General features: G+C 35.9%; 2 long non-coding RNA genes across 3 annotated transcripts; one reads left to right on the top strand and one right to left on the bottom strand.

The window, feature by feature from the left end:
• Nucleotides 1–4,566: 4,566 nt before the first annotated feature.
• On the bottom strand, nucleotides 4,567–6,845 carry LOC124445484. 2 transcript variants are annotated; one of them, XR_006948174.1, is made up of 3 exons: nucleotides 6,757–6,845; nucleotides 6,199–6,317; nucleotides 4,567–4,785 (listed from the first exon to the last, which is right to left on the bottom strand). It is a non-coding gene; the product is annotated as an uncharacterized LOC124445484 (long non-coding RNA). The 2 variants fall into 2 exon arrangements; XR_006948173.1 differs by lacking the exon at nucleotides 6,757–6,845 and having other exon boundaries at nucleotides 6,199–6,522.
• Nucleotides 5,811–6,156, top strand: LOC124445485. Its single transcript, XR_006948175.1, has 2 exons — nucleotides 5,811–5,881; nucleotides 5,950–6,156. It is a non-coding gene; the product is annotated as an uncharacterized LOC124445485 (long non-coding RNA).
• Nucleotides 6,846–7,460: the final 615 nt, after the last annotated feature.

Here is a 7,460-nt window from a genome sequence, read left to right as displayed (position 1 = left end):
GTTACTTGACTCGTGCAGTCTTTATCTTATGATTATACCAGCAGCTGATACAAAAATCTGCCCCCGGGTGTTTGGTGTTGACCCAAATGGATGTCTCTGTGATCTAATAACACGTTCACAGATGAACTTCAACTTTGCAAAACAACTTGACATAACTTAACCCTTTGGTCCTTTCGTTTGGCAGATTGGTATTGTTGAGACTCATTAAATGGCACAAAAACTGCCCAACTACAATCCGACTGGATTATTATTAGAAAAAGTTTAGGGTTTGGTTGAGGATTGTAGTTTGTTAAGTATGTGGCAAGCTATTCCACAACTACTTCCATAAAGGAACGTGCGTTTTGTCTTGACAGAATTTTTTAAAGGAAAGAAACGCGAGTAGTTGCGTTGCAGATAAATATTATGCAATACCCAATTCTTAAAAGCAGGGCACGTTCCGTGTTTAGGAGACGAATTGAAGAAACAACAAATATATTGTCGCAATAATTGAATCCAAAGGTCGGTTGATTTCGAAGAGAAGCAATATTTCGTTAACCCAGTAGTTATTTCATTAACAAGTTTTTAGACGATATGACGAGCGATTTAAAACTATATTATAGTTGAAATATGAACGTAAAAACGCTCGAGGAATATTTCCTGTGTTTCTTTCTTTAGAAATGTTGTGTTTTTACAGTCTGTGAAACTGAAGTGTGAACACAAAAATGTTTGGATACTTGGCATAACAAACGGCTGCCCTTTATCATCACACGTAAATATTCCAAATTTCCGATAGACAAAACTTGACGAGTAATGGCTACTATTATAGATGTGTTCAGTGTCTTACAAGTAAACCTGAGCAATTTGCATTACATAAAATGACGAATAAAGCAGAGTCGTTGATCGGTTTGTTGAAGACTTGTGTTATGCATTGCTTCCTCAAGTCTTATGTAACATTTTTTGGCATTGCGTGTAGGGAGAGGTGTTACGTAATATTGAGAAAAAATCCTGTTACTGGGAGCAATGTCACTGAGACTAGAAAACTAATACCATTCATTGTTTTTCCATCGAGTCAGAGCATAAAAATATTTGAATTGTAGGAGTAGAAAAGGATTCGCTACCGGTTTTGCGATAAATTGATAGCTTTGAATTAGCTTCCATTTGCCTGAAATGTCAACATCGTTTCAAATTCACACGTGAAAGCCAAAGCATCAATTACAACGTGTGACATTAATTGCGAGTTCTTCAAACAAAAGGGACATATTTGATTGCGACGCGTATGAGACAACGAAACTTTACGTAACAATGTTTGTTCACTTGTGTTGTCACGTGGCAAACATTCGAGCTTATTAACTGTTATTCTCCTGGCGTTGCCATATATGGCAACATCAAGGAAACCATCTGAAACCCAAACGGCCGAAAAAACTTGGGAAGTTAAGGGCTAATATAAATGGCGTTGTGTTCTCCATGTTCATATTTTCCCAACCTAGAGGTGATGTAATTACCGATTTGAAAGTTATGATTTCGGTTATGCAACTCAGATCGCGGTGAATTCAAACAGCAATCAACATCTCCCGTTTTGAAAAGCGTGTTTATCAAAATTGGCCCAAGAATCCTTGTGCCAACTGTTTTATTATGACGTAATTGAGGTGTGTTGTCATACAACGAGCCGTAGCAATCATAAGGTGTAGGTCACACTTTAATGAAACTGACACATACTCCTCTCGTCTGAGCTATATAGTTTTATGGCAAAGTGTTACAGCTGTGTTTAGTTTGTTGATGTATTTTGCTTCTACGCGCAGTTAGTTGAACTGATTACTGCCTCCTGCAAAGAAGAAAAGTGTGACGAGGCTCACTTCAACGATTTCCTGCATGTTGAATATCAATTATCGTCACAATCGTTAAACTTTTATTAAAAGTGCGATGGAATCGACCCAGTAAAATATCGAGCTTTTCGTGCACGCATCAACATAAACTAGTTTGCTTTCGCACATCCTGGGTCCTTGTAAGACAAAAATGTGTCCTTTATACGAAAACATGTGTCTTTTAGAGAGAAGGATCAAAATATATTCCGTTCTCATCTTATAATGTCGCTTGTGTCATTTGATTTTAGCAAAAATTTCTTGGATTTGCAAGCAGAGCGATGTTTTCATTTTGAATGAAAAATGTCAAAAATCATTTTAATTTGATCGTTCACATGGAATCCTTGAAAGCCTAAAAGTTAGGAAGAAGGATTGCGAATTAGTTGCAAGTTAGTGGTGTGGTGTGACCCTTGTGTGACAAATGGTCGACGCGTATTGAGTCCTTAGAATGTTTAATGTTAGTTCACTTTTTTGCCATGTAGTTTGTTACTATCAAAGTAGGCGCTAAATGATTCATGAATATGTATCACAAAGACCTATCACTCTACACAATAACCCTATGTTGGATAATGTCATTTGTCCTGCTCAAAATCTAGTCGAGACTTAACTTTTTTGAACGATCCTGCATCTAAGCTGTGAACTTTTATAAAATTGGCGCTCATTGCACACCATACAAGATTTTGTCCTTACACTTTAAAGGAGGAATTTACTCGCGGTCTATAGTTTTATTGGTAAAATAATCAATTTTATTAAGAAAAACTAATTATTTACTGCTAGTCAATTGAAAGCCCCCGTTTATCAGCTTCTAGCTGACTTCAAACTCTTCTTGTACAAATTATCCACATAGGAAAAAAGGGTTATAAGTGATCTAAAGTCATTGGCCGTAGTCTTTGAAGTATTGCGGCCAGGGCAGTAAATAGAACGTTCATTGCAAAAGGGGGGGGGGGTAGGGCGGTGTTCATATTTAAAAATTCACTTTCAAAAGAAATCAGTCCAGGCAGAATTAAAAGTATTTATAAGCCTAACTCTAACTCTAATCCACTCGCGGTGTAATTAACGTTCTAGGTACGGCCCTTTCAGTTGGTACATGATAAGTTGAACTTTTGAAACCAGATTTACACTGTCCTCGATTACTTTCGGGGGTGTTGAAAAGACATAAAAGGAGGTGAATACCAATTTGGCTGTAACATTATGTGTTTTTTATTGTTGTGTGACATACAATTGAAAATTCAAAGCATAAATATTGTAAAATAGCATGTCGTATCGTGTCTTAAATGTTGCGAGATATTGGAGCAAAAAAGGCTGGGAGAAAGCATTTGGGTTTTTTATGTTAGTATAAAATGTCATTACTCATGACTGAGACAAAAGACTAGTCAAGGCCATTTTGATTTTTCCACATGAAAACGAACATGTAGCTACTTAATACATTATCATTTACTTTAGTCGCGGTCAGAGAGGCGTAACTAGAACATTAATTGGGTGGCTTGTATTCATATATTCAGTTGTGCCCTTTAAGACACATCTTTGACGCATTAATATTTTTTTAGCGAAGAGGGCATATTTATCGTCTGCAAGAGTTAAAATGTTTAAGGTTGTTTTTCAGGCGTTTTCAAATATGTCGCTCATTAATCTGGGTAGAACATATGGTGCTCCTAAAGTAAAAGATACATTCGAAGTTTTCGAGAATGGATGTTTAAGAGTAACTGCCTTAAAAGGACGATTATTGATTGAACAGGAAAACAACATTGGTGTTTTAAAGGCTTAATGACCATTGACCATCACTGTTACATTATTCGGTCACTGTAGGCAGTGCATGATGAATTCTAAGTAGCCGCCGTACTTTAAACGATAAAAGTATTTAATTCAAACGTTATTTTGATAATGTGCGGCCAGGATATTTCAAAGGAAGCTTGTACTTTTCTTTTCTTGGCCTCGTGTGTTACATTTTGTGGCTATCTAAGGAGCAGTTACTTATGTTTGGGATTTGCATGAATGCAAAAAGAAGAAAATACGTTTTGCAAGCATTTCAGTCTATAGAAATAGGAAATTATTACTCTTTGATTCGCCGCCCGTTTTTCTTGGTGCAGTTAGTTCATCCAGCCACCTATGGCTGCTTTTTATGGCAAGAATAAAGTGTAAAAACAATCAAACAAAACTCTGAAATGAGAAACATTCGTTAAGGCTGACCAATGGTTTCGTTAGGCCTAACTTTCGCCTTTCATATATATTTGATTTTCAGTTTTTCATATTTTAACAAAAATGAATTGCAATAGCATCCGATCTTTTAAAGATGCGACAAAATTCATATTACAAATAGTTTTTACGTGTTGTCAATATGATACAACGAGATTGTTATACTTTGTCTACGAAAACATGATTACGTCTCCAAGAACAACTTCGGTTATTATGCAACAGTTTCCGATTAGTGCTTGGAATGTTATTGTTATATAATATAACAGTGTGTCAAATACGTTCTGAACAATTTCCTTTAAGAAAACTTATTTCTTCCGCAAATTCTTCCGCAAACTTCGATGACTTCAATTACTTGTTGCGTGGTATTAAAGCCTCGGTCTCGGCGACGAAAATGACTGTTCTAATATTGGGCAACTAATAATTTCTACACGTTGCATCTGCGTGTTTTTCAGCAGGTGTTCAGAATTGCTGACGTAAATAGTCCGGTCCAATGAAGCCATTTCCTCGTTCGATTAAGTCATAACGAACGACACAATTTTGAAGAAAAATACAAATTATTTTAAAGATTTTATTTAACGCAAGCGATAACCATTCAAAGAATAGCTACTGTATCGACTATACACGTGTTCACATGTTGTGATTCTCTTGTTTATTCTGAGTTTGCTATCTTCATTTTAGGTCATAACGAGTTCGTAACGCTTGATAATAACTTGTCGCAAGAGTTCGTCCTTTTCACGTGCAGCACAATGACGATCTTAAAATAGATGTTGAAACACAATGACGAGGCCTTCAAACCGACAAATCTTCAGTAAGAAGAGTTTAACAAATACAAGATAATAATTATAAACTCATTTTATTAGACTAGTAATAATAGCGTTTTACGCTAGTTACTCCTGAATTCATTTTAGTTATTCTTGGGGAATCTAGGTTCCTTTTTAAGTACCAATTGAGTTCCTATATAGCTGCACACACACGACGATCTACCTTCTTACACATTTTCGAAATGCAGTTGTAGGTTGCTAAAATGAAGATATATTAACAAGTGCCAAATATGCTGTTATGTAATGTTAAAAAATATTTGAAAAGGTGGTTGCATCACTGAGGCCTGTTACATCATGCACAAGATGAAGCCAAACAATGCTTTGTTCTGATTGGTGCTATAGAGGTCTTATCCTATGCAACAAAATGTGGGATGGCAGAATCGAAAATATATGAAAATGAAATATAAGGCTTTAAAAAATTATATGTTCACTAAGAAATTATGATACACAACGATTTCTATTCAAAACAACCCGAAAAATGAGGGAGAAGAACCACAAACCTGAAAGATTTTTATACTTACTAAATTTTCTGCCTCTTACTTTGCCTCAAGTTAGGCTAAAATCTACAAATATTGGCAAAAACTTTTTTGGGGGGAAAAAGTGGGAGTATCAAGTTCCCTCCAGCCTCCCCCTTGGCGACGTGCCTGTAATTTATTGATAATTTTATTCTTTTATTTTTTCCTTTACCACAGAATAGACATCTAAGGCTCGTTTCAAACGTCGCATCTTACATGCGCCGAATGCATTTAAAACAATAGAAAATGAGATAAAATTCCTCATTATCTTTTGTTTTAAATGCATTCGGCTCATGTAAAATGTGACGTTTGAAACAGGCCTAACAGAAGGCCCACTCGGCTAAAATCGTGGCGTATTTTTTCACTACGCATGCGTAACTTCCCAGCAAGATACTTTCACAAAATCAATATGGAATACTATTGCACGAGAATGTTATTTTACTAATAATTCACGTTTAAAGCAAAAGTTTGCCGAAGTTTTTACAAAGAGTTGTCATCTTGGGAAGGAGATAAGGTTCCAAGCTTTTGTTTTGCAAAACGATATATTTGTAAAAAGAAACTATATTTTTTATTGCGATCTAGCGGAAGTATCTTGCTGAAAGGCGTGTCTTGCTTAGAATTGGCTTCAGAAAAGTGGGGGACACGAACATCAGAGGTTCCGACACGAGTGGACCTTCTGTCAAGATATCTATTCTGTGCTTTTTCTTCGAACTAATAGCGGCAACATATCAATAAGAATAAAACAAAATTTATTTGTAAAACGTGTAGCAATTATAGCTATATCTAGCATCTTCCTCGATTTGGCTTGTTCTTATACATATAGCTACAAACCTTGTTCCACTTTGCTGGATTGACAACTCCATACTTTCTGTATCTGCGGCTGCAGGAGGTCGGTACGTAGGTATTGGGTCTTCAGAAAGTATCACATAGAGAGAGCTCACCGTCTTTGTCTAGAGAAACCACATTTCTATGCAGCCAGCCGGTTAAATTATAGCCAAATACACATCACTCAAAAGATACTTCCGACTCTCTCTTTGTTTCTTCATAAATTTTTCCTAATTATATTCTACCATTCTACTTGACAACATAATTATCTCATATGGCTCAAATTTGAGAGTGCTCAAATAAATTTATGTTAGATAAAATTACTGGGTAAAATGCGTGATATGTCAAATAATATTAATACATATATCACCTAAGCGTCAACTGTCAAGATTTTTATACTGTAAATTTAACTTTCAAGACGCCAAATTAAAATTTGAAAAAGGGAGAGCGATTTGTGCAGCTGACTTTTGCGGTATAAAATCAAATTAGTTGCTTGTCGAATTGAATACCAAGTGTCAAGAAAAGGGGAGAATTTATTCTTTGTGAAAATCATACTAAATATACCTTGCCAAAACTCATACGTTGTCTGCATAATTTCATTGGCTGCTTGTTTGCTTTGATATCGATTACAAATGGCTTGACTTCAATATTCAAAATCTTATGCGATTAGAATTGGTGTGGTGTATTTAGAAAAGTATTCAACATTTTAAATATTGCAAGGCGTTAACGTTGTTGTGAATGGGGAAAGGAGTGTGTCGGGGGATGGTGGTCAAAGTTTGGTCGGGGTCCTCGTCCCAGTCCCCTAATTAGGTCTTTACGAGGTCACTGCCTGAACCATTGGCCTGAACGCGGTCGACACACGTGTCTTCATATTGTGAAATGAAAGTATTGAAATCATCGCGATTATATCATCAACGTTAAAAGTGTAGCTGTTCCTATACAATCTTGTTCTAATTCAACCTGTATCAGCGTAAAAAAATTTGTGAGCACCAAGCCAACGATATGAACGAGTTCATCATTGAAAAGGTCCGTCAGTATTGAAGAGATTTAAATGTTAAAGAGTTATCTTCCCTTTATATGAGAAAATTCTTGCTCTATCTGTGAATCATATTTAGTTCGGTAAAATAAAAACGATTTGAATTGTTTGTATAGCAAACAAGAAAACGACTGTTATTTAATCAAACGACTCTGTTTACGCGAATATTCTCGATATTTTCATAGCGATAAACTCACTGTCGAGACCTCTGCTCAAGTTTGCTCACTCTGAA

The sequence above is a fragment of the Xenia sp. Carnegie-2017 genome, unplaced genomic scaffold (assembly GCF_021976095.1).
Source record: "Xenia sp. Carnegie-2017 unplaced genomic scaffold, XeniaSp_v1 HiC_scaffold_22, whole genome shotgun sequence".
NCBI lineage: Eukaryota > Metazoa > Cnidaria > Anthozoa > Malacalcyonacea > Xeniidae > Xenia > Xenia sp. Carnegie-2017.
Note: the sequence above shows the minus strand (reverse complement) of the source record. Positions and strands in the feature narration are given on the sequence as shown.